Source organism: Hyla sarda, unplaced genomic scaffold, assembly GCF_029499605.1.
Source record: "Hyla sarda isolate aHylSar1 unplaced genomic scaffold, aHylSar1.hap1 scaffold_1376, whole genome shotgun sequence".
Classification (NCBI taxonomy): Eukaryota; Metazoa; Chordata; class Amphibia; order Anura; family Hylidae; genus Hyla; species Hyla sarda.
This window is the reverse complement of record NW_026608005.1, coordinates 55,652-81,550: the sequence shown is the minus strand read 5'-3', so window position 1 is coordinate 81,550 and position 25,899 is coordinate 55,652. Positions and strand designations below refer to the sequence as shown.

The 25,899-nt window shown below is 45.3% G+C and overlaps 9 non-coding genes and 1 pseudogene across 9 annotated transcripts; all 10 read left to right on the top strand.

The window, feature by feature from the left end:
• Positions 1–193: 193 nt before the first annotated feature.
• On the top strand, positions 194–384 carry LOC130306484 (U2 spliceosomal RNA). Its single transcript, XR_008855832.1, has one exon. It is a non-coding gene; the product is annotated as a U2 spliceosomal RNA (small nuclear RNA).
• A 2,083-nt stretch (positions 385–2,467) lies between these two features.
• Positions 2,468–2,658, top strand: LOC130306492 (U2 spliceosomal RNA). The gene has a single exon (XR_008855839.1). It is a non-coding gene; the product is annotated as a U2 spliceosomal RNA (small nuclear RNA).
• Positions 2,659–4,733: 2,075 nt separating this feature from the next.
• On the top strand, positions 4,734–4,924 carry LOC130306483 (U2 spliceosomal RNA). Its single transcript, XR_008855831.1, has one exon. It is a non-coding gene; the product is annotated as a U2 spliceosomal RNA (small nuclear RNA).
• A 2,082-nt stretch (positions 4,925–7,006) lies between these two features.
• Positions 7,007–7,197, top strand: LOC130306482 (U2 spliceosomal RNA). The gene has a single exon (XR_008855830.1). It is a non-coding gene; the product is annotated as a U2 spliceosomal RNA (small nuclear RNA).
• Positions 7,198–9,281: 2,084 nt separating this feature from the next.
• On the top strand, positions 9,282–9,441 carry LOC130306501 (U2 spliceosomal RNA; annotated as a pseudogene).
• Positions 9,442–10,128: 687 nt separating this feature from the next.
• Positions 10,129–10,310, top strand: LOC130306498 (U2 spliceosomal RNA). Its single transcript, XR_008855843.1, has one exon. It is a non-coding gene; the product is annotated as a U2 spliceosomal RNA (small nuclear RNA).
• Positions 10,311–12,390: 2,080 nt separating this feature from the next.
• LOC130306480 (U2 spliceosomal RNA) lies at positions 12,391–12,581 on the top strand. Its single transcript, XR_008855827.1, has one exon. It is a non-coding gene; the product is annotated as a U2 spliceosomal RNA (small nuclear RNA).
• Positions 12,582–14,666: 2,085 nt separating this feature from the next.
• LOC130306479 (U2 spliceosomal RNA) lies at positions 14,667–14,857 on the top strand. Its single transcript, XR_008855826.1, has one exon. It is a non-coding gene; the product is annotated as a U2 spliceosomal RNA (small nuclear RNA).
• A 2,087-nt stretch (positions 14,858–16,944) lies between these two features.
• On the top strand, positions 16,945–17,135 carry LOC130306478 (U2 spliceosomal RNA). Its single transcript, XR_008855825.1, has one exon. It is a non-coding gene; the product is annotated as a U2 spliceosomal RNA (small nuclear RNA).
• Positions 17,136–19,214: 2,079 nt separating this feature from the next.
• LOC130306477 (U2 spliceosomal RNA) lies at positions 19,215–19,405 on the top strand. Its single transcript, XR_008855824.1, has one exon. It is a non-coding gene; the product is annotated as a U2 spliceosomal RNA (small nuclear RNA).
• The last annotated feature ends 6,494 nt before the right edge of the window (positions 19,406–25,899 follow it).

Genomic DNA, 25,899 nt, shown 5'->3' with positions numbered 1-25,899 from the left:
CCGTGGGAGTGCAATGGGCCCCTGTCTTGCTGCTTAGCAATAATGGTATGGGTTTAGGTTCTGCTGTGTGTACTGGTGGTTGACTGCCCCCCAGCCCAGAGTGTGCATGGAAAATTGTCTGGCAGCCTCCCTGACAGCAAGCAGTGATAGTGCCCATGAAGGGGACCTTGTTGGGCCCGCCCCTTTCACGGTTATCGCTTCTCGGCCTTTTGGCTAAGATCAAGTGTAGTATCTGTTCTTATCAGTTTAATATCTGATACGTCCCCTATCTGGGGACCATATATTAAATGGATTTTTGAGAACGGGGGCCGATTTCGAAGCTTGCTTCCGTCGCCCTATGCATTGACCCGATATGGCAGTATCTTCGGGTACAGTGCACCACCCCCTTACAGGGTTAAAAAGAAAGATTCCTACTTTCATTGCTACCTGCTTGCTGGCTAGCCAGCTAGCCAGCCCTGTGGGCCTTGCTGCTGCAGCCAAAAAACAAAAGGTGGTGCTGCTGCTGCTGCTTCTGCTGCTTCTGCTTGTGTCTGGCCGCTGTTGGAGCGTCCAGGCACAGGACTTCTGCTGCTGCTGACTAAATGGCCTCCTTAATTGGATCATTTGAGTAGCCAGCACACCTGTGCAGGTAGGGCATGACATGATAGGCAGCTGCATTGATAGCGGGTGGGTGCTGAATGTTCCTAATTGACAAAATAAGATTAATGCTTATGAAGAAATATAAAATCTCATCCCTTCCCCAATATCGCGCCACACCCCTACCCCTTAATTCCCTGGTTGAACTTGATGGACATATGTCTTTTTTCGACCGTACTAACTATGTAACTATGTAACATAACATGGGGGGGGGGGGTCTCCTGGCTGTTCACACAGGTGTGTCATTGCTGTACATTGACCATGCATTGCTTCTGTGGTATTGCAAAGGCAAAGACAAATGCTTCCAGCCATCCATTGCACTAATGGATTGGTCATCAGCTGGCTGTCTATGTCCCGCATCAATATAGACCAAAGTACAGAGGGTTAGGCTATGCTATTGTGCACCTACCTGATGCATCAGAAGGTGCGAGGCCCTTGCTAAATTCTGTGCACAGACTTTGAGATCTATACTTTAGACTGTATCTAAACCTGCTCCAACATGGACTGACATTCTGGCCTACTTTCAGCCGATGCGACTTGTCTGTCGCTGAACAGTCGCTTTTTATGTATTCAGCACCTATGTATAATGTTGTAAAAATGCTCTAGAAGCTAAAGTCGCAGAAATGTCACACATATTTGGCCTGCAACTTTCTGTGCGACAAATTCAGACAGGAAAAATCAGTATAAATCCTTAGAAAATTATCCCCCAGTGTCTCCATCTGCTGGCGGTATTGAATAAGCATTGCTGCACTGATGGGGTATGCATTAGACGAAAAAAAAGAAGAAAAAGAAGAATAATACGCCCAGAAAAGAGGCGAAAAGGAGAAAAACGTAAAAAAACGTGAAAAAAAAGTAAGAGGAAGAGAAGGGAAAAAAAGGTGGAAATGGGTTTAAAAGTGATTTCGGCGGAGAAATATATATATATATATATATATATATATATATATATATATATATATACGCACACACACACATATATATAAACGTATTCTCCGTTGAGATATTGCAGCCGCTGCTGTGTCCAGGCCCAGGAGCCTTAGCACTGTGCTGTGATGTCACTCAATACCACTGACATCACTAGGTGTAAACAACATCTCTCCTTTGCTGTGTATGTGACTATGGAGCTGTTTGGTGATGTCGTCTATTACGGCCTTCATAGAAGCAACAGGAGATTGTTGCATCCATCTTGAACCCTCAGAACTACAGTGCTATGATGTCACTGACTTCCACAGGCCTTGCAGAGTGTAAACAACAACAACCCAGCTTTGTTGTGTATGTAACCATAGGGATTTGTGATGTCACCTAGAACCTTCACAGCAGCGACAGCTTTATGAGGAGCATCAGCACTGCTCTGCCTGAGCAGAACCATCACCGCCATAGGTTGTCAAATAACCCGGATTTAACCCACACAGGTAAGTCCAATGGGGTGCAGGCATGTCCTCTATGCTTACAGCTTCCCGTGGGTGTTGGTTTGATACCGTTTGGGGACAGCCAAGGAGGCATCTGCAGGCAACAAAGGTAGGTGTGTGCTTGTGTGTGTGTTTCCTATGCAGATCCTAAGCCCAGTGTCACATGCAAGTAGGAGGAGTAAGAAGGGTTCCTGGCAAATCCGGGTTATGGATTGCATTTAAAAAGGCCCCGTGGGAGTGCAATGGGCCCCTGTCTTGCTGCTTAGCAATAATGGTATGGGTTTAGGTTCTGCTGTGTGTACTGGTGGTTGACTGCCCCCCAGCCCAGAGTGTGCATGGAAAATTGTCTGGCAGCCTCCCTGACAGCAAGCAGTGATAGTGCCCATGAAGGGGACCTTGTTGGGCCCGCCCCTTTCACGGTTATCGCTTCTCGGCCTTTTGGCTAAGATCAAGTGTAGTATCTGTTCTTATCAGTTTAATATCTGATACGTTCCCTATCTGGGGACCATATATTAAATGGATTTTTGAGAACGGGGGCCGATTTCGAAGCTTGCTTCCGTCGCCCTATGCATTGACCCGATATGGCAGTATCTTCGGGTACAGTGCACCACCCCCTTACAGGGTTAAAAAGAAAGATTCCTACTTTCATTGCTACCTGCTTGCTGGCTAGCCAGCCCTGTGGGCCTTGCTGCTGCAGCCAAAAAACAAAAGGTGGTGCTGCTGCTGCTGCTTCTGCTGCTTCTGCTTGTGTCTGGCCGCTGTTGGAGCGTCCAGGCACAGGACTTCTGCTGCTGCTGACTAAATGGCCTCCTTAATTGGATCATTTGAGTAGCCAGCACACCTGTGCAGGTAGGGCATGACATGATAGGCAGCTGCCTTGATAGCGGGTGGGTGCTGAATGTTCCTAATTGACAAAATAAGATTAATGCTTATGAAGAAATATAAAATCTCATCCCTTCCCCAATATCGCGCCACACCCCTACCCCTTAATTCCCTGGTTGAACTTGATGGACATATGTCTTTTTTCGACCGTACTAACTATGTAACTATGTAACATAACATGGGGGGGGGGGGTCTCCTGGCTGTTCACACAGGTGTGTCATTGCTGTACATTGACCATGCATTGCTTCTGTGGTATTGCAAAGGCAAAGACAAATGCTTCCAGCCATCCATTGCACTAATGGATTGGTCATCAGCTGGCTGTCTATGTCCCGCATCAATATAGACCAAAGTACAGAGGGTTAGGCTATGCTATTGTGCACCTACCTGATGCATCAGAAGGTGCGAGGCCCTTGCTAAATTCTGTGCACAGACTTTGAGATCTATACTTTAGACTGTATCTAAACCTGCTCCAACATGGACTGACATTCTGGCCTACTTTCAGCCGATGCGACTTGTCTGTCGCTGAACAGTCGCTTTTTATGTATTCAGCACCTATGTATAATGTTGTAAAAATGCTCTAGAAGCTAAAGTCGCAGAAATGTCACACATATTTGGCCTGCAACTTTCTGTGCGACAAATTCAGACAGGAAAAATCAGTATAAATCCTTAGAAAATTATCCCCCAGTGTCTCCATCTGCTGGCGGTATTGAATAAGCATTGCTGCACTGATGGGGTATGCATTAGACGAAAAAAAAGAAGAAAAAGAAGAATAATACGCCCAGAAAAGAGGCGAAAAGGAGAAAAACGTAAAAAAACGTGAAAAAAAAGTAAGAGGAAGAGAAGGGAAAAAAAGGTGGAAATGGGTTTAAAAGTGATTTCGGCGGAGAAATATATATATATATATATATATATATATATATATATATATATATACGCGCACACACACACATATATATAAACGTATTCTCCGTTGAGATATTGCAGCCGCTGCTGTGTCCAGGCCCAGGAGCCTTAGCACTGTGCTGTGATGTCACTCAATACCACTGACATCACTGGGTGTAAACAACATCTCTCCTTTGCTGTGTATGTGACTATGGAGCTGTTTGGTGATGTCGTCTATTATGGCCTTCATAGAAGCAACAGGAGATTGTTGCATCCATCTAGAACCCTCAGAACTACAGTGCTATGATGTCACTGACTTCCACAGGCCTTGCAGAGTGTAAACAACAACAACCCAGCTTTGTTGTGTATGTAACCATAGGGATTTGTGATGTCACCTAGAACCTTCACAGCAGCGACAGCTTTATGAGGAGCATCAGCACTGCTCTGCCTGAGCAGAACCATCACCGCCATAGGTTGTCAAATAACCCGGATTTAACCCACACAGGTAAGTCCAATGGGGTGCAGGCATGTCCTCTATGCTTACAGCTTCCCGTGGGTGTTGGTTTGATACCGTTTGGGGACAGCCAAGGAGGCATCTGCAGGCAACAAAGGTAGGTGTGTGCTTGTGTGTGTGTTTCCTATGCAGATCCTAAGCCCAGTGTCACATGCAAGTAGGAGGAGTAAGAAGGGTTCCTGGCAAATCCGGGTTATGGATTGCATTTAAAAAGGCCCCGTGGGAGTGCAATGGGCCCCTGTCTTGCTGCTTAGCAATAATGGTATGGGTTTAGGTTCTGCTGTGTGTACTGGTGGTTGACTGCCCCCCAGCCCAGAGTGTGCATGGAAAATTGTCTGGCAGCCTCCCTGACAGCAAGCAGTGATAGTGCCCATGAAGGGGACCTTGTTGGGCCCGCCCCTTTCACGGTTATCGCTTCTCGGCCTTTTGGCTAAGATCAAGTGTAGTATCTGTTCTTATCAGTTTAATATCTGATACGTCCCCTATCTGGGGACCATATATTAAATGGATTTTTGAGAACGGGGGCCGATTTCGAAGCTTGCTTCCGTCGCCCTATGCATTGACCCGATATGGCAGTATCTTCGGGTACAGTGCACCACCCCCTTACAGGGTTAAAAAGAAAGATTCCTACTTTCATTGCTACCTGCTTGCTGGCTAGCCAGCTAGCCAGCCCTGTGGGCCTTGCTGCTGCAGCCAAAAAACAAAAGGTGGTGCTGCTGCTGCTGCTTCTGCTGCTTCTGCTTGTGTCTGGCCGCTGTTGGAGCGTCCAGGCACAGGACTTCTGCTGCTGCTGACTAAATGGCCTCCTTAATTGGATCATTTGAGTAGCCAGCACACCTGTGCAGGTAGGGCATGACATGATAGGCAGCTGCCTTGATAGCGGGTGGGTGCTGAATGTTCCTAATTGACAAAATAAGATTAATGCTTATGAAGAAATATAAAATCTCATCCCTTCCCCAATATCGCGCCACACCCCTACCCCTTAATTCCCTGGTTGAACTTGATGGACATATGTCTTTTTTCGACCGTACTAACTATGTAACTATGTAACATAACATGGGGGGGGGGGTCTCCTGGCTGTTCACACAGGTGTGTCATTGCTGTACATTGACCATGCATTGCTTCTGTGGTATTGCAAAGGCAAAGACAAATGCTTCCAGCCATCCATTGCACTAATGGATTGGTCATCAGCTGGCTGTCTATGTCCCGCATCAATATAGACCAAAGTACAGAGGGTTAGGCTATGCTATTGTGCACCTACCTGATGCATCAGAAGGTGCGAGGCCCTTGCTAAATTCTGTGCACAGACTTTGAGATCTATACTTTAGACTGTATCTAAACCTGCTCCAACATGGACTGACATTCTGGCCTACTTTCAGCCGATGCGACTTGTCTGTCGCTGAACAGTCGCTTTTTATGTATTCAGCACCTATGTATAATGTTGTAAAAATGCTCTAGAAGCTAAAGTCGCAGAAATGTCACACATATTTGGCCTGCAACTTTCTGTGCGACAAATTCAGACAGGAAAAATCAGTATAAATCCTTAGAAAATTATCCCCCAGTGTCTCCATCTGCTGGCGGTATTGAATAAGCATTGCTGCACTGATGGGGTATGCATTAGACGAAAAAAAAGAAGAAAAAGAAGAATAATACGCCCAGAAAAGAGGCGAAAAGGAGAAAAACGTAAAAAAACGTGAAAAAAAAGTAAGAGGAAGAGAAGGGAAAAAAAGGTGGAAATGGGTTTAAAAGTGATTTCGGCGGAGAAATATATATATATATATATATATATATATATATATATATATATATACGCGCACACACACACATATATATAAACGTATTCTCCGTTGAGATATTGCAGCCGCTGCTGTGTCCAGGCCCAGGAGCCTTAGCACTGTGCTGTGATGTCACTCAATACCACTGACATCACTAGGTGTAAACAACATCTCTCCTTTGCTGTGTATGTGACTATGGAGCTGTTTGGTGATGTCGTCTATTACGGCCTTCATAGAAGCAACAGGAGATTGTTGCATCCATCTAGAACCCTCAGAACTACAGTGCTATGATGTCACTGACTTCCACAGGCCTTGCAGAGTGTAAACAACAACAACCCAGCTTTGTTGTGTATGTAACCATAGGGATTTGTGATGTCACCTAGAACCTTCACAGCAGCGACAGCTTTATGAGGAGCATCAGCACTGCTCTGCCTGAGCAGAACCATCACCGCCATAGGTTGTCAAATAACCCGGATTTAACCCACACAGGTAAGTCCAATGGGGTGCAGGCATGTCCTCTATGCTTACAGCTTCCCGTGGGTGTTGGTTTGATACCGTTTGGGGACAGCCAAGGAGGCATCTGCAGGCAACAAAGGTAGGTGTGTGCTTGTGTGTGTGTTTCCTATGCAGATCCTAAGCCCAGTGTCACATGCAAGTAGGAGGAGTAAGAAGGGTTCCTGGCAAATCCGGGTTATGGATTGCATTTAAAAAGGCCCCGTGGGAGTGCAATGGGCCCCTGTCTTGCTGCTTAGCAATAATGGTATGGGTTTAGGTTCTGCTGTGTGTACTGGTGGTTGACTGCCCCCCAGCCCAGAGTGTGCATGGAAAATTGTCTGGCAGCCTCCCTGACAGCAAGCAGTGATAGTGCCCATGAAGGGGACCTTGTTGGGCCCGCCCCTTTCACGGTTATCGCTTCTCGGCCTTTTGGCTAAGATCAAGTGTAGTATCTGTTCTTATCAGTTTAATATCTGATACGTCCCCTATCTGGGGACCATATATTAAATGGATTTTTGAGAACGGGGGCCGATTTCGAAGCTTGCTTCCGTCGCCCTATGCATTGACCCGATATGGCAGTATCTTCGGGTACAGTGCACCACCCCCTTACAGGGTTAAAAAGAAAGATTCCTACTTTCATTGCTACCTGCTTGCTGGCTAGCCAGCTAGCCAGCCCTGTGGGCCTTGCTGCTGCAGCCAAAAAACAAAAGGTGGTGCTGCTGCTGCTGCTTCTGCTGCTTCTGCTTGTGTCTGGCCACTGTTGGAGCGTCCAGGCACAGGACTTCTGCTGCTGCTGACTAAATGGCCTCCTTAATTGGATCATTTGAGTAGCCAGCACACCTGTGCAGGTAGGGCATGACATGATAGGCAGCTGCCTTGATAGCGGGTGGGTGCTGAATGTTCCTAATTGACAAAATAAGATTAATGCTTATGAAGAAATATAAAATCTCATCCCTTCCCCAATATCGCGCCACACCCCTACCCCTTAATTCCCTGGTTGAACTTGATGGACATATGTCTTTTTTCGACCGTACTAACTATGTAACTATGTAACATAACATGGAGGGGGGGGTCTCCTGGCTGTTCACACAGGTGTGTCATTGCTGTACATTGACCATGCATTGCTTCTGTGGTATTGCAAAGGCAAAGACAAATGCTTCCAGCCATCCATTGCACTAATGGATTGGTCATCAGCTGGCTGTCTATGTCCCGCATCAATATAGACCAAAGTACAGAGGGTTAGGCTATGCTATTGTGCACCTACCTGATGCATCAGAAGGTGCGAGGCCCTTGCTAAATTCTGTGCACAGACTTTGAGATCTATACTTTAGACTGTATCTAAACCTGCTCCAACATGGACTGACATTCTGGCCTACTTTCAGCCGATGCGACTTGTCTGTCGCTGAACAGTCGCTTTTTATGTATTCAGCACCTATGTATAATGTTGTAAAAATGCTCTAGAAGCTAAAGTCGCAGAAATGTCACACATATTTGGCCTGCAACTTTCTGTGCGACAAATTCAGACAGGAAAAATCAGTATAAATCCTTAGAAAATTATCCCCCAGTGTCTCCATCTGCTGGCGGTATTGAATAAGCATTGCTGCACTGATGGGGTATGCATTAGACGAAAAAAAAGAAGAAAAAGAAGAATAATACGCCCAGAAAAGAGGCGAAAAGGAGAAAAACGTAAAAAAACGTGAAAAAAAAGTAAGAGGAAGAGAAGGGAAAAAAAGGTGGAAATGGGTTTAAAAGTGATTTCGGCGGAGAAATATATATATATATATATATATATATATATATATATATATATATATACGCGCACACACACACATATATATAAACGTATTCTCCGTTGAGATATTGCAGCCGCTGCTGTGTCCAGGCCCAGGAGCCTTAGCACTGTGCTGTGATGTCACTCAATACCACTGACATCACTAGGTGTAAACAACATCTCTCCTTTGCTGTGTATGTGACTATGGAGCTGTTTGGTGATGTCGTCTATTATGGCCTTCATAGAAGCAACAGGAGATTGTTGCATCCATCTAGAACCCTCAGAACTACAGTGCTATGATGTCACTGACTTCCACAGGCCTTGCAGAGTGTAAACAACAACAACCCAGCTTTGTTGTGTATGTAACCATAGGGATTTGTGATGTCACCTAGAACCTTCACAGCAGCGACAGCTTTATGAGGAGCATCAGCACTGCTCTGCCTGAGCAGAACCATCACCGCCATAGGTTGTCAAATAACCCGGATTTAACCCACACAGGTAAGTCCAATGGGGTGCAGGCATGTCCTCTATGCTTACAGCTTCCCGTGGGTGTTGGTTTGATACCGTTTGGGGACAGCCAAGGAGGCATCTGCAGGCAACAAAGGTAGGTGTGTGCTTGTGTGTGTGTTTCCTATGCAGATCCTAAGCCCAGTGTCACATGCAAGTAGGAGGAGTAAGAAGGGTTCCTGGCAAATCCGGGTTATGGATTGCATTTAAAAAGGCCCCGTGGGAGTGCAATGGGCCCCTGTCTTGCTGCTTAGCAATAATGGTATGGGTTTAGGTTCTGCTGTGTGTACTGGTGGTTGACTGCCCCCCAGCCCAGAGTGTGCATGGAAAATTGTCTGGCAGCCTCCCTGACAGCAAGCAGTGATAGTGCCCATGAAGGGGACCTTGTTGGGCCCGCCCCTTTCACGGTTATCGCTTCTCGGCCTTTTGGCTAAGATCAAGTGTAGTATCTGTTCTTATCAGTTTTCATGCTGGTGGGGATGGGTGCTGCATGGAGGATGCAGGTGTACCAGGGCTTTCCGGGGCTGGTTCTGAGGAATCAGCTCGACGGCTGCCCCGATGTGACCTGTTCCCTTCGGGTCTCGCCATGAGGCTGAGAGGGTCTAGAGCCGAGGTACTTTTGTGCCTCGGGGAGTGGTGACCCCGAGGTGCCGAAACTCACTGGGAGAATAGACTCACTGAGTTGAAGCACGGGCACCATAATCTCTTCACCTTGTGGCACTCACCTCTTGATTCCCGGCCTTCTGGCTAGGATCAGAGAAATTTTTATAGATCCGGCCGGATGTCCGGGCAGTATATCTGCACACATTCACTTATTTATTTATTTTTTGTCTCACTGTGTCACTTTTTGCGTGTTGTGTGTTCACAGGATTTGTCAGGATGCGGTAGCCCTTCTGGGTGTCCCTCCTGGCGGTCTAGGGGAGGTGTGTGTGGCCATTAGGTTCCGCACCTCCCTGCAAACACCCCGGGTACTCCTGCTTTGGCAGGGTACCTACCGTAATCGGCTCTGCGGGCAGATACCTTGGCTAACGCCAAGGGGGATGCCGGGAGCATTTGTGGTCCCCTAGTAGCTTCGGCGAAAAGGGACATCGAACCTGGAACCTCGCAGGTACCTTTTGGTCCGGAGGCGAAGGGTAAGGTTTGTTGGGGGGCCTCTCTCCTATCGGAGAAGGGCTTGCGATAGACCGCATCCTTTGTGCACGTTTTTTTTAGTGTAACACGTTTGCACTTTTTCTTGCACTTTGGGTGAATCGAAAGCACGTTCCTCGGCTTTAGATAAAAAAAAATCTGTTCTTATCAGTTTAATATCTGATACGTCCCCTATCTGGGGACCATATATTAAATGGATTTTTGAGAACGGGGGCCGATTTCGAAGCTTGCTTCCGTCGCCCTATGCATTGACCCGATATGGCAGTATCTTCGGGTACAGTGCACCACCCCCTTACAGGGTTAAAAAGAAAGATTCCTACTTTCATTGCTACCTGCTTGCTGGCTAGCCAGCTAGCCAGCCCTGTGGGCCTTGCTGCTGCAGCCAAAAAACAAAAGGTGGTGCTGCTGCTGCTGCTTCTGCTGCTTCTGCTTGTGTCTGGCCGCTGTTGGAGCGTCCAGGCACAGGACTTCTGCTGCTGCTGACTAAATGGCCTCCTTAATTGGATCATTTGAGTAGCCAGCACACCTGTGCAGGTAGGGCATGACATGATAGGCAGCTGCCTTGATAGCGGGTGGGTGCTGAATGTTCCTAATTGACAAAATAAGATTAATGCTTATGAAGAAATATAAAATCTCATCCCTTCCCCAATATCGCGCCACACCCCTACCCCTTAATTCCCTGGTTGAACTTGATGGACATATGTCTTTTTTCGACCGTACTAACTATGTAACTATGTAACATAACATGGGGGGGGGGGTCTCCTGGCTGTTCACACAGGTGTGTCATTGCTGTACATTGACCATGCATTGCTTCTGTGGTATTGCAAAGGCAAAGACAAATGCTTCCAGCCATCCATTGCACTAATGGATTGGTCATCAGCTGGCTGTCTATGTCCCGCATCAATATAGACCAAAGTACAGAGGGTTAGGCTATGCTATTGTGCACCTACCTGATGCATCAGAAGGTGCGAGGCCCTTGCTAAATTCTGTGCACAGACTTTGAGATCTATACTTTAGACTGTATCTAAACCTGCTCCAACATGGACTGACATTCTGGCCTACTTTCAGCCGATGCGACTTGTCTGTCGCTGAACAGTCGCTTTTTATGTATTCAGCACCTATGTATAATGTTGTAAAAATGCTCTAGAAGCTAAAGTCGCAGAAATGTCACACATATTTGGCCTGCAACTTTCTGTGCGACAAATTCAGACAGGAAAAATCAGTATAAATCCTTAGAAAATTATCCCCCAGTGTCTCCATCTGCTGGCGGTATTGAATAAGCATTGCTGCACTGATGGGGTATGCATTAGACGAAAAAAAAGAAGAAAAAGAAGAATAATACGCCCAGAAAAGAGGCGAAAAGGAGAAAAACGTAAAAAAACGTGAAAAAAAAGTAAGAGGAAGAGAAGGGAAAAAAAGGTGGAAATGGGTTTAAAAGTGATTTCGGCGGAGAAATATATATATATATATATATATATATATATATATATATATATACGCGCACACACACACATATATATAAACGTATTCTCCGTTGAGATATTGCAGCCGCTGCTGTGTCCAGGCCCAGGAGCCTTAGCACTGTGCTGTGATGTCACTCAATACCACTGACATCACTAGGTGTAAACAACATCTCTCCTTTGCTGTGTATGTGACTATGGAGCTGTTTGGTGATGTCGTCTATTATGGCCTTCATAGAAGCAACAGGAGATTGTTGCATCCATCTAGAACCCTCAGAACTACAGTGCTATGATGTCACTGACTTCCACAGGCCTTGCAGAGTGTAAACAACAACAACCCAGCTTTGTTGTGTATGTAACCATAGGGATTTGTGATGTCACCTAGAACCTTCACAGCAGCGACAGCTTTATGAGGAGCATCAGCACTGCTCTGCCTGAGCAGAACCATCACCGCCATAGGTTGTCAAATAACCCGGATTTAACCCACACAGGTAAGTCCAATGGGGTGCAGGCATGTCCTCTATGCTTACAGCTTCCCGTGGGTGTTGGTTTGATACCGTTTGGGGACAGCCAAGGAGGCATCTGCAGGCAACAAAGGTAGGTGTGTGCTTGTGTGTGTGTTTCCTATGCAGATCCTAAGCCCAGTGTCACATGCAAGTAGGAGGAGTAAGAAGGGTTCCTGGCAAATCCGGGTTATGGATTGCATTTAAAAAGGCCCCGTGGGAGTGCAATGGGCCCCTGTCTTGCTGCTTAGCAATAATGGTATGGGTTTAGGTTCTGCTGTGTGTACTGGTGGTTGACTGCCCCCCAGCCCAGAGTGTGCATGGAAAATTGTCTGGCAGCCTCCCTGACAGCAAGCAGTGATAGTGCCCATGAAGGGGACCTTGTTGGGCCCGCCCCTTTCACGGTTATCGCTTCTCGGCCTTTTGGCTAAGATCAAGTGTAGTATCTGTTCTTATCAGTTTAATATCTGATACGTCCCCTATCTGGGGACCATATATTAAATGGATTTTTGAGAACGGGGGCCGATTTCGAAGCTTGCTTCCGTCGCCCTATGCATTGACCCGATATGGCAGTATCTTCGGGTACAGTGCACCACCCCCTTACAGGGTTAAAAAGAAAGATTCCTACTTTCATTGCTACCTGCTTGCTGGCTAGCCAGCTAGCCAGCCCTGTGGGCCTTGCTGCTGCAGCCAAAAAACAAAAGGTGGTGCTGCTGCTGCTGCTTCTGCTTGTGTCTGGCCGCTGTTGGAGCGTCCAGGCACAGGACTTCTGCTGCTGCTGACTAAATGGCCTCCTTAATTGGATCATTTGAGTAGCCAGCACACCTGTGCAGGTAGGGCATGACATGATAGGCAGCTGCCTTGATAGCGGGTGGGTGCTGAATGTTCCTAATTGACAAAATAAGATTAATGCTTATGAAGAAATATAAAATCTCATCCCTTCCCCAATATCGCGCCACACCCCTACCCCTTAATTCCCTGGTTGAACTTGATGGACATATGTCTTTTTTCGACCGTACTAACTATGTAACTATGTAACATAACATGGGGGGGGGGGGGTCTCCTGGCTGTTCACACAGGTGTGTCATTGCTGTACATTGACCATGCATTGCTTCTGTGGTATTGCAAAGGCAAAGACAAATGCTTCCAGCCATCCATTGCACTAATGGATTGGTCATCAGCTGGCTGTCTATGTCCCGCATCAATATAGACCAAAGTACAGAGGGTTAGGCTATGCTATTGTGCACCTACCTGATGCATCAGAAGGTGCGAGGCCCTTGCTAAATTCTGTGCACAGACTTTGAGATCTATACTTTAGACTGTATCTAAACCTGCTCCAACATGGACTGACATTCTGGCCTACTTTCAGCCGATGCGACTTGTCTGTCGCTGAACAGTCGCTTTTTATGTATTCAGCACCTATGTATAATGTTGTAAAAATGCTCTAGAAGCTAAAGTCGCAGAAATGTCACACATATTTGGCCTGCAACTTTCTGTGCGACAAATTCAGACAGGAAAAATCAGTATAAATCCTTAGAAAATTATCCCCCAGTGTCTCCATCTGCTGGCGGTATTGAATAAGCATTGCTGCACTGATGGGGTATGCATTAGACGAAAAAAAAGAAGAAAAAGAAGAATAATACGCCCAGAAAAGAGGCGAAAAGGAGAAAAACGTAAAAAAACGTGAAAAAAAAGTAAGAGGAAGAGAAGGGAAAAAAAGGTGGAAATGGGTTTAAAAGTGATTTCGGCGGAGAAATATATATATATATATATATATATATATATATATATATATATATATATATATATACGCGCACACACACACATATATATAAACGTATTCTCCGTTGAGATATTGCAGCCGCTGCTGTGTCCAGGCCCAGGAGCCTTAGCACTGTGCTGTGATGTCACTCAATACCACTGACATCACTAGGTGTAAACAACATCTCTCCTTTGCTGTGTATGTGACTATGGAGCTGTTTGGTGATGTCGTCTATTATGGCCTTCATAGAAGCAACAGGAGATTGTTGCATCCATCTAGAACCCTCAGAACTACAGTGCTATGATGTCACTGACTTCCACAGGCCTTGCAGAGTGTAAACAACAACAACCCAGCTTTGTTGTGTATGTAACCATAGGGATTTGTGATGTCACCTAGAACCTTCACAGCAGCGACAGCTTTATGAGGAGCATCAGCACTGCTCTGCCTGAGCAGAACCATCACCGCCATAGGTTGTCAAATAACCCGGATTTAACCCACACAGGTAAGTCCAATGGGGTGCAGGCATGTCCTCTATGCTTACAGCTTCCCGTGGGTGTTGGTTTGATACCGTTTGGGGACAGCCAAGGAGGCATCTGCAGGCAACAAAGGTAGGTGTGTGCTTGTGTGTGTGTTTCCTATGCAGATCCTAAGCCCAGTGTCACATGCAAGTAGGAGGAGTAAGAAGGGTTCCTGGCAAATCCGGGTTATGGATTGCATTTAAAAAGGCCCCGTGGGAGTGCAATGGGCCCCTGTCTTGCTGCTTAGCAATAATGGTATGGGTTTAGGTTCTGCTGTGTGTACTGGTGGTTGACTGCCCCCCAGCCCAGAGTGTGCATGGAAAATTGTCTGGCAGCCTCCCTGACAGCAAGCAGTGATAGTGCCCATGAAGGGGACCTTGTTGGGCCCGCCCCTTTCACGGTTATCGCTTCTCGGCCTTTTGGCTAAGATCAAGTGTAGTATCTGTTCTTATCAGTTTAATATCTGATACGTCCCCTATCTGGGGACCATATATTAAATGGATTTTTGAGAACGGGGGCCGATTTCGAAGCTTGCTTCCGTCGCCCTATGCATTGACCCGATATGGCAGTATCTTCGGGTACAGTGCACCACCCCCTTACAGGGTTAAAAAGAAAGATTCCTACTTTCATTGCTACCTGCTTGCTGGCTAGCCAGCTAGCCAGCCCTGTGGGCCTTGCTGCTGCAGCCAAAAAACAAAAGGTGGTGCTGCTGCTGCTGCTTCTGCTGCTTCTGCTGCTTCTGCTTGTGTCTGGCCGCTGTTGGAGCGTCCAGGCACAGGACTTCTGCTGCTGCTGACTAAATGGCCTCCTTAATTGGATCATTTGAGTAGCCAGCACACCTGTGCAGGTAGGGCATGACATGATAGGCAGCTGCCTTGATAGCGGGTGGGTGCTGAATGTTCCTAATTGACAAAATAAGATTAATGCTTATGAAGAAATATAAAATCTCATCCCTTCCCCAATATCGCGCCACACCCCTACCCCTTAATTCCCTGATTGAACTTGATGGACATATGTCTTTTTTCGACCGTACTAACTATGTAACTATGTAACATAACATGGGGGGGGGGGTCTCCTGGCTGTTCACACAGGTGTGTCATTGCTGTACATTGACCATGCATTGCTTCTGTGGTATTGCAAAGGCAAAGACAAATGCTTCCAGCCATCCATTGCACTAATGGATTGGTCATCAGCTGGCTGTCTATGTCCCGCATCAATATAGACCAAAGTACAGAGGGTTAGGCTATGCTATTGTGCACCTACCTGATGCATCAGAAGGTGCGAGGCCCTTGCTAAATTCTGTGCACAGACTTTGAGATCTATACTTTAGACTGTATCTAAACCTGCTCCAACATGGACTGACATTCTGGCCTACTTTCAGCCGATGCGACTTGTCTGTCGCTGAACAGTCGCTTTTTATGTATTCAGCACCTATGTATAATGTTGTAAAAATGCTCTAGAAGCTAAAGTCGCAGAAATGTCACACATATTTGGCCTGCAACTTTCTGTGCGACAAATTCAGACAGGAAAAATCAGTATAAATCCTTAGAAAATTATCCCCCAGTGTCTCCATCTGCTGGCGGTATTGAATAAGCATTGCTGCACTGATGGGGTATGCATTAGACGAAAAAAAAGAAGAAAAAGAAGAATAATACGCCCAGAAAAGAGGCGAAAAGGAGAAAAACGTAAAAAAACGTGAAAAAAAAGTAAGAGGAAGAGAAAGGAAAAAAAGGTGGAAATGGGTTTAAAAGTGATTTCGGCGGAGAAATATATATATATATATATATATATATATATATATATATATACGCGCACACACACACATATATATAAACGTATTCTCCGTTGAGATATTGCAGCCGCTGCTGTGTCCAGGCCCAGGAGCCTTAGCACTGTGCTGTGATGTCACTCAATACCACTGACATCACTAGGTGTAAACAACATCTCTCCTTTGCTGTGTATGTGACTATGGAGCTGTTTGGTGATGTCGTCTATTATGGCCTTCATAGAAGCAACAGGAGATTGTTGCATCCATCTAGAACCCTCAGAACTACAGTGCTATGATGTCACTGACTTCCACAGGCCTTGCAGAGTGTAAACAACAACAACCCAGCTTTGTTGTGTATGTAACCATAGGGATTTGTGATGTCACCTAGAACCTTCACAGCAGCGACAGCTTTATGAGGAGCATCAGCACTGCTCTGCCTGAGCAGAACCATCACCGCCATAGGTTGTCAAATAACCCGGATTTAACCCACACAGGTAAGTCCAATGGGGTGCAGGCATGTCCTCTATGCTTACAGCTTCCCGTGGGTGTTGGTTTGATACCGTTTGGGGACAGCCAAGGAGGCATCTGCAGGCAACAAAGGTAGGTGTGTGCTTGTGTGTGTGTTTCCTATGCAGATCCTAAGCCCAGTGTCACATGCAAGTAGGAGGAGTAAGAAGGGTTCCTGGCAAATCCGGGTTATGGATTGCATTTAAAAAGGCCCCGTGGGAGTGCAATGGGCCCCTGTCTTGCTGCTTAGCAATAATGGTATGGGTTTAGGTTCTGCTGTGTGTACTGGTGGTTGACTGCCCCCCAGCCCAGAGTGTGCATGGAAAATTGTCTGGCAGCCTCCCTGACAGCAAGCAGTGATAGTGCCCATGAAGGGGACCTTGTTGGGCCCGCCCCTTTCACGGTTATCGCTTCTCGGCCTTTTGGCTAAGATCAAGTGTAGTATCTGTTCTTATCAGTTTAATATCTGATACGTCCCCTATCTGGGGACCATATATTAAATGGATTTTTGAGAACGGGGGCCGATTTCGAAGCTTGCTTCCGTCGCCCTATGCATTGACCCGATATGGCAGTATCTTCGGGTACAGTGCACCACCCCCTTACAGGGTTAAAAAGAAAGATTCCTACTTTCATTGCTACCTGCTTGCTGGCTAGCCAGCTAGCCAGCCCTGTGGGCCTTGCTGCTGCAGCCAAAAAACAAAAGGTGGTGCTGCTTCTGCTGCTTCTGCTTGTGTCTGGCCGCTGTTGGAGCGTCCAGGCACAGGACTTCTGCTGCTGCTGACTAAATGGCCTCCTTAATTGGATCATTTGAGTAGCCAGCACACCTGTGCAGGTAGGGCATGACATGATAGGCAGCTGCCTTGATAGCGGGTGGGTGCTGAATGTTCCTAATTGACAAAATAAGATTAATGCTTATGAAGAAATATAAAATCTCATCCCTTCCCCAATATCGCGCCACACCCCTACCCCTTAATTCCCTGGTTGAACTTGATGGACATATGTCTTTTTTCGACCGTACTAACTATGTAACTATGTAACATAACATGGGGGGGGGGGGGGGTCTCCTGGCTGTTCACACAGGTGTGTCATTGCTGTACATTGACCATGCATTGCTTCTGTGGTATTGCAAAGGCAAAGACAAATGCTTCCAGCCATCCATTGCACTAATGGATTGGTCATCAGCTGGCTGTCTATGTCCCGCATCAATATAGACCAAAGTACAGAGGGTTAGGCTATGCTATTGTGCACCTACCTGATGCATCAGAAGGTGCGAGGCCCTTGCTAAATTCTGTGCACAGACTTTGAGATCTATACTTTAGACTGTATCTAAACCTGCTCCAACATGGACTGACATTCTGGCCTACTTTCAGCCGATGCGACTTGTCTGTCGCTGAACAGTCGCTTTTTATGTATTCAGCACCTATGTATAATGTTGTAAAAATGCTCTAGAAGCTAAAGTCGCAGAAATGTCACACATATTTGGCCTGCAACTTTCTGTGCGACAAATTCAGACAGGAAAAATCAGTATAAATCCTTAGAAAATTATCCCCCAGTGTCTCCATCTGCTGGCGGTATTGAATAAGCATTGCTGCACTGATGGGGTATGCATTAGACGAAAAAAAAGAAGAAAAAGAAGAATAATACGCCCAGAAAAGAGGCGAAAAGGAGAAAAACGTAAAAAAACGTGAAAAAAAAGTAAGAGGAAGAGAAGGGAAAAAAAGGTGGAAATGGGTTTAAAAGTGATTTCGGCGGAGAAATATATATATATATATATATATATATATATATATATATATATATATACGCGCACACACACACATATATATAAACGTATTCTCCGTTGAGATATTGCAGCCGCTGCTGTGTCCAGGCCCAGGAGCCTTAGCACTGTGCTGTGATGTCACTCAATACCACTGACATCACTAGGTGTAAACAACATCTCTCCTTTGCTGTGTATGTGACTATGGAGCTGTTTGGTGATGTCGTCTATTATGGCCTTCATAGAAGCAACAGGAGATTGTTGCATCCATCTAGAACCCTCAGAACTACAGTGCTATGATGTCACTGACTTCCACAGGCCTTGCAGAGTGTAAACAACAACAACCCAGCTTTGTTGTGTATGTAACCATAGGGATTTGTGATGTCACCTAGAACCTTCACAGCAGCGACAGCTTTATGAGGAGCATCAGCACTGCTCTGCCTGAGCAGAACCATCACCGCCATAGGTTGTCAAATAACCCGGATTTAACCCACACAGGTAAGTCCAATGGGGTGCAGGCATGTCCTCTATGCTTACAGCTTCCCGTGGGTGTTGGTTTGATACCGTTTGGGGACAGCCAAGGAGGCATCTGCAGGCAACAAAGGTAGGTGTGTGCTTGTGTGTGTGTTTCCTATGCAGATCCTAAGCCCAGTGTCACATGCAAGTAGGAGGAGTAAGAAGGGTTCCTGGCAAATCCGGGTTATGGATTGCATTTAAAAAGGCCCCGTGGGAGTGCAATGGGCCCCTGTCTTGCTGCTTAGCAATAATGGTATGGGTTTAGGTTCTGCTGTGTGTACTGGTGGTTGACTGCCCCCCAGCCCAGAGTGTGCATGGAAAATTGTCTGGCAGCCTCCCTGACAGCAAGCAGTGATAGTGCCCATGAAGGGGACCTTGTTGGGCCCGCCCCTTTCACGGTTATCGCTTCTCGGCCTTTTGGCTAAGATCAAGTGTAGTATCTGTTCTTATCAGTTTAATATCTGATACGTCCCCTATCTGGGGACCATATATTAAATGGATTTTTGAGAACGGGGGCCGATTTCGAAGCTTGCTTCCGTCGCCCTATGCATTGACCCGATATGGCAGTATCTTCGGGTACAGTGCACCACCCCCTTACAGGGTTAAAAAGAAAGATTCCTACTTTCATTGCTACCTGCTTGCTGGCTAGCCAGCTAGCCAGCCCTGTGGGCCTTGCTGCTGCAGCCAAAAAACAAAAGGTGGTGCTGCTGCTGCTGCTTCTGCTGCTTCTGCTTGTGTCTGGCCGCTGTTGGAGCGTCCAGGCACAGGACTTCTGCTGCTGCTGACTAAATGGCCTCCTTAATTGGATCATTTGAGTAGCCAGCACACCTGTGCAGGTAGGGCATGACATGATAGGCAGCTGCCTTGATAGCGGGTGGGTGCTGAATGTTCCTAATTGACAAAATAAGATTAATGCTTATGAAGAAATATAAAATCTCATCCCTTCCCCAATATCGCGCCACACCCCTACCCCTTAATTCCCTGGTTGAACTTGATGGACATATGTCTTTTTTCGACCGTACTAACTATGTAACTATGTAACATAACATGGGGGGGGGGGTCTCCTGGCTGTTCACACAGGTGTGTCATTGCTGTACATTGACCATGCATTGCTTCTGTGGTATTGCAAAGGCAAAGACAAATGCTTCCAGCCATCCATTGCACTAATGGATTGGTCATCAGCTGGCTGTCTATGTCCCGCATCAATATAGACCAAAGTACAGAGGGTTAGGCTATGCTATTGTGCACCTACCTGATGCATCAGAAGGTGCGAGGCCCTTGCTAAATTCTGTGCACAGACTTTGAGATCTATACTTTAGACTGTATCTAAACCTGCTCCAACATGGACTGACATTCTGGCCTACTTTCAGCCGATGCGACTTGTCTGTCGCTGAACAGTCGCTTTTTATGTATTCAGCACCTATGTATAATGTTGTAAAAATGCTCTAGAAGCTAAAGTCGCAGAAATGTCACACATATTTGGCCTGCAACTTTCTGTGCGACAAATTCAGACAGGAAAAATCAGTATAAATCCTTAGAAAATTATCCCCCAGTGTCTCCATCTGCTGGCGGTATTGAATAAGCATTGCTGCACTGATGGGGTATGCATTAGACGAAAAAAAAGAAGAAAAAGAAGAATAATACGCCCAGAAAAGAGGCGAAAAGGAGAAAAACGTAAAAAAACGTGAAAAAAAAGTAAGAGGAAGAGAAGGGAAAAAAAGGTGGAAATGGGTTTAAAAGTGATTTCGGCGGAGAAATATATATATATATATATATATATATATATATATATATATATATACGCGCACACACACACATATATATAAACGTATTCTCCGTTGAGATATTGCAGCCGCTGCTGTGTCCAGGCCCAGGAGCCTTAGCACTGTGCTGTGATGTCACTCAATACCACTGACATCACTAGGTGTAAACAACATCTCTCCTTTGCTGTGTATGTGACTATGGAGCTGTTTGGTGATGTCGTCTATTATGGCCTTCATAGAAGCAACAGGAGATTGTTGCATCCATCTAGAACCCTCAGAACTACAGTGCTATGATGTCACTGACTTCCACAGGCCTTGCAGAGTGTAAACAACAACAACCCAGCTTTGTTGTGTATGTAACCATAGGGATTTGTGATGTCACCTAGAACCTTCACAGCAGCGACAGCTTTATGAGGAGCATCAGCACTGCTCTGCCTGAGCAGAACCATCACCGCCATAGGTTGTCAAATAACTCGGATTTAACCCACACAGGTAAGTCCAATGGGGTGCAGGCATGTCCTCTATGCTTACAGCTTCCCGTGGGTGTTGGTTTGATACCGTTTGGGGACAGCCAAGGAGGCATCTGCAGGCAACAAAGGTAGGTGTGTGCTTGTGTGTGTGTTTCCTATGCAGATCCTAAGCCCAGTGTCACATGCAAGTAGGAGGAGTAAGAAGGGTTCCTGGCAAATCCGGGTTATGGATTGCATTTAAAAAGGCCCCGTGGGAGTGCAATGGGCCCCTGTCTTGCTGCTTAGCAATAATGGTATGGGTTTAGGTTCTGCTGTGTGTACTGGTGGTTGACTGCCCCCCAGCCCAGAGTGTGCATGGAAAATTGTCTGGCAGCCTCCCTGACAGCAAGCAGTGATAGTGCCCATGAAGGGGACCTTGTTGGGCCCGCCCCTTTCACGGTTATCGCTTCTCGGCCTTTTGGCTCCGATCAAGTGTAAACTTGGTCTGGGTCAGGGGTGCGGGTGTTCTGCTGAGCAGGAATCCGGAGTGGTGATCTTACTGTGGAATCGACAGACAAGAGAAGAACAATGGCTGGAAAGGAATACCTCCCTGCGATTGAGAAGACTGTACGTTTTGTGGTGGAAACTTCTGACCGGGGTTAGAATCGGATTGAGTACATTGGACATGAACTTGTGGAGAAATTGGGCGGTTTTGGCATGGATAGTTTGTTCTGTGTGCAAGAGAATAGGAAGCAAGGAATATATGATGTGTCCTTCATCTATGAAGCTGATTGCCAGAACTTCTATGAATGTTTGAAAAGAAATGCCAGTAACCCTGTCTTGGAAAATGTAAAGTTTTTTCCTCTGTTTGAGATGGGAGTGAAGACTCTGTTTGTACATATGTACAATCCGTTCTTAGACCCGGATATGATTAAGAACTTTCTAAGTATCTACTGTGAAAGTGTCCAAGGGGGAGTGAAGCAAACTAGTAGTTTGGGTGTGTTTAATGGCACATGGAAGTTCTTTGTAAAACTGAAGCTGGATCCTGGGAGCATTGGTGGAGTGAAACACCCACCGGCCTATTTTTTAATCGCTGGAAACCGGGGTTATGTCTATTATTATGGCCAGCCATTGTTTTGCCGTGATTGTTTGCTGTTTGGACATGTTAAAGAGGCTTGTCCAGGTAATAAGAAGTGCCGAAATTGTAAAATGCCAGGGCATGAGGCGGGAGCTTGTCCACAGCCCAGAACTTGTGATCTTTGTGGCCTTGTTGGACATGTGTATAGAAATTGTCCGGAGGTGGCTAAGAGGGAGAAGGAGAAAGAGGCCAGAAAAGATTTGGCAATTAAAAAAAGGGAAAAGGCAAAGGCAGACATGGCAGAAAAGAGTGTGATTGCTAGCATTATTGAGAAAGCAACGGTGGTGGAAGAGAAGGTGCAGGAGGAGATTGAAGAGGAGATGGAGGAGGAGGTGAGAATTGAAGAGGTGCCTAGTCCTCAGGTGTCTGGCACTCAAAAAGTTGAATGGTCGAATTCAGAAGAGGAAAGTGCTAAAGAGAGAGAGGAAGATCTTTTTCGTCCCCCACGGAAGGCGGCGAGAGGTGCCAGTGGTGAAAAGATGGAGCAGACGGTGGTGGAGACGAGTAATCGTTTTGCCGCAATATCTGAGGGTGAAATGGATAAATGCATTGGAGAAGAAACTTCTCCCTCGACACTGAGCCGTAAAGTTCATTAACTCTCTTCTAGGTTTTTTCTTCCTATGGGTTGTTATTTGATTTGATATGTCTTTTTCGGTTAGTTTGTCAAATGTTAGAGTCTTTAAAAATAAGAATAGAAGAGCGGCCATTCTGGAGGAATTGGCAGGAACTAATAATGACATAATTTGTCTACAGGAATGTGGATTGGATTTTCCTCCAAAAAAGGAGGAGTGGAGATATGGACCAGCAGTGTGGTCTTGCTCTAATGTAAATAGAAATGATGGAGTTGGGGTTTTGTTTAGGAATAATAAGTTTAAAGTTTGTAGTCAAATGGTGTTAAGGGAAGGAAGGTGTGTGTTGGTGGAGGTTGGGTTACATGGGTTTAAGTTTAAGTTAATTAATGTTTATGCACCTGTGAATAAGGAGGAGAGGGTGGGTTTGTTTGAAATAATTAAGGGGTTTTTGTCTGGGAAGGAACCAGTGTTGTTAGTAGGTGATTTCAACTGTGAGATTGGGAGGGATGCGGATGTTTCTGGAAATATGCTTAAGAGTATGGTGAGTGATTTCAAGTTAAGAGATGTGGTTGAAGTGTGTGGTGTGAATCCTGTGTTAGCAACATATCATGCTGAGAGTGGAAGGAGTGAGTCAAGATTAGATATGTGTTTTGTGTCCAAAATGATAGGATGTATGTGGTATAAGCAAGAGAGAGTGATTTATTCTGATCATGAGCGTGTGAGTTGTGATTTGGTGTTGGATGAGATTTGCATAAGTGGGAGGGGTTACTGGAAGCTTAATGTGAAACTGTTGGATGAAAAGGAGGTATATGATAGGTATATTAAGAAGTATAAGTTATGGTGTGAGAAGAAAAAAGAATTTTTGGATTTATTGTGTTGGTGGGAGTGGGTTAAAGAAAGAACTAAGGTTTTTTTCAAGAGGGAAGGTTATAAAAGGAAAGCTAGGGAAAGAAAGAAGTATGAATGGCTGAATAAAAGGTTGGGGTTTCTCATTAAGTTGAAAAAGAAGGGATGGAGAGTGGATGGTAAGATTGATGCTGTGAAAAGAGATATAAAGGATTGGTTGAATGAAAGAGGAAAAGAGTTAATGTACCGAGCAAAAGTGGACAAATTGGAGAAGGATGAAAAGTGTTCAAGATATTTTTTTAAGAAAGTGATTGGGAGAAAGGATGATTTAGTGAGTGTGTATGATAAGGATGGTGGTTTGGTGAGAGGCAAAGCTGTACTGAATGTGGTGAAAGAGTTTTATGAGGACTTATATGCAGTCAAACAGTGTGATAGGGGTTTGGCTGAGGAAGTGCTGGAAGTGATTGATAAGAAGGTAGATTGTAATGAGTATGAGAGTTTAATGAGAGAGATTGGAATGGAAGAAATTAAAAGGACGGTTGATAGTATGGCTAAAAATAAGACTCCTGGAGAGGATGGGTTGCCGGCTGAGTTTTATGTGAAATTGTGGGATGTACTGAAGGATGATATGGAGAGTATCTTTAAGTATATGTGGGCTAATGGAAGATTGGTGGAAAGTATGAAGAGTGGGATAGTGGTTTTGATTTATAAGAAAGGGGATGTGAATGATGTAAGGAATTGGAGGCCGATAACTTTGTTGAATGTGGATTATAAAATATTTGCAAAGCTGATTACAAATAGAATGAGGGACGTGATAGAGCAAGTGATTGGGGAGGAGCAAGTGTGTGGTGTGCCAGGAAGAAGAATTAGTGAGAATTTGTGTTTGTTGAGAGATATATTGTGGGATGGTATGTGTAGAAAGCAGGTGGTTCGTGTGTTGTCAATTGATTTTGAAAAAGCTTTTGACCGTTTGTCGCATGGGTTTTTGTTTAAGGTGCTAGTTAAAATGGGGTTTCCAGGTGATTTTGTGAATATTGTGAGAATGTTGTATAAGGAAGTGTATAGTAAGATTCTGATTAATGGATGGATGACTGAGGAGATTAAAGTATGTTCAGGGGTGAGACAGGGATGTCCCTTGTCACCTATTGCTTTTATTTGTGCTATGGAACCATTATTAGAATTATTGCGTAAGGATAAATGTGTGAGAGGTGTGAGAGTTCCGGGGGGTCGTGGTAAAGAGGTTAAAGTGTTGGCTTATATGGATGATGTATGTGTGGTAAGTGAATCTGTTGCGGCTGTAAGAAGATCCAAGTTATTGGTAAGTCTGTTTTGTGGTGCGTCTGGTTTTAAGGTCAATTGGGGAAAGAGTGAATATAAATGTTTTGGTGGTGTGACTCAGAGTGAGGATGTTGGTATGGAAGGGGTGGAAGGGCCTATTCAGGTGTTGGGGGTGAAGATGGATGAACGGTTGGATGGTAGAAATAGTTGGGAGGATGTGGGGAAGAGAGTGCAAAAGAAATTGAATTTTTGGAGATTGAGAGAGTTGTCAATGGTTGGTAAGGTTATGATAGTGAAGAGTGTGATTTTGCCAATACTGTTATATGTTGCTGTTGTGTTTCCGCCAAGTTATATGGTTTTGCGAAAGGTGAAAAGAATGTTATTTGTGTTTTTGTGGGGTACAAAGATGGAAAGAGTTAAGAGAGAGATTGTAATGAAAGATGGTAAAAATGGAGGAATGGACTTTCCGAATGTTGATGTGTATCTGGGTGTGAATATTGTTTTTGCTTTGAAAAGAATGATGGGAGGTGAAAAGAGTTGTGCATGTATGGTGAGATATTTGGGTGGCAGTGTGTTATGTAAATTGGGTTGGTTGGAAAGAGATTTGAGAGTGCCTTATGCTTTTGTGTGTCCTAGTTGGTATGTATATGTGGTGAAATTTTTGGAGAATTATAGGTTGATTGGTGTGGGTCCAGAAGTGTTTGTGAGTAAAAAGAGTATGATTGGGTACATTAAAAAAGACGAAGTTGAATGTTCAATTAATATGGTGAGAGCTGTAGATGTGGGGAGAGTGTGGAAGAGTATAATGACTGTTGGAGTAACAAATAGACAACGTGAGATAGTATGGCAGAGTTTGCATGGTGCGTTACCGGTAAGAGAATTTCAAAGAAATAGAGGGATTGGAAGGTATGAGAGGTGTCCAAGAGATGAGTGTGATGGGATTGAGAGTGTGATGCATGTATTTTGGAATTGTGAAATGGCGCAAGGTGTGTGGAAAGGGATGAGATTGCTGTTTAAAGAATTGACTGGTATAAGGTATA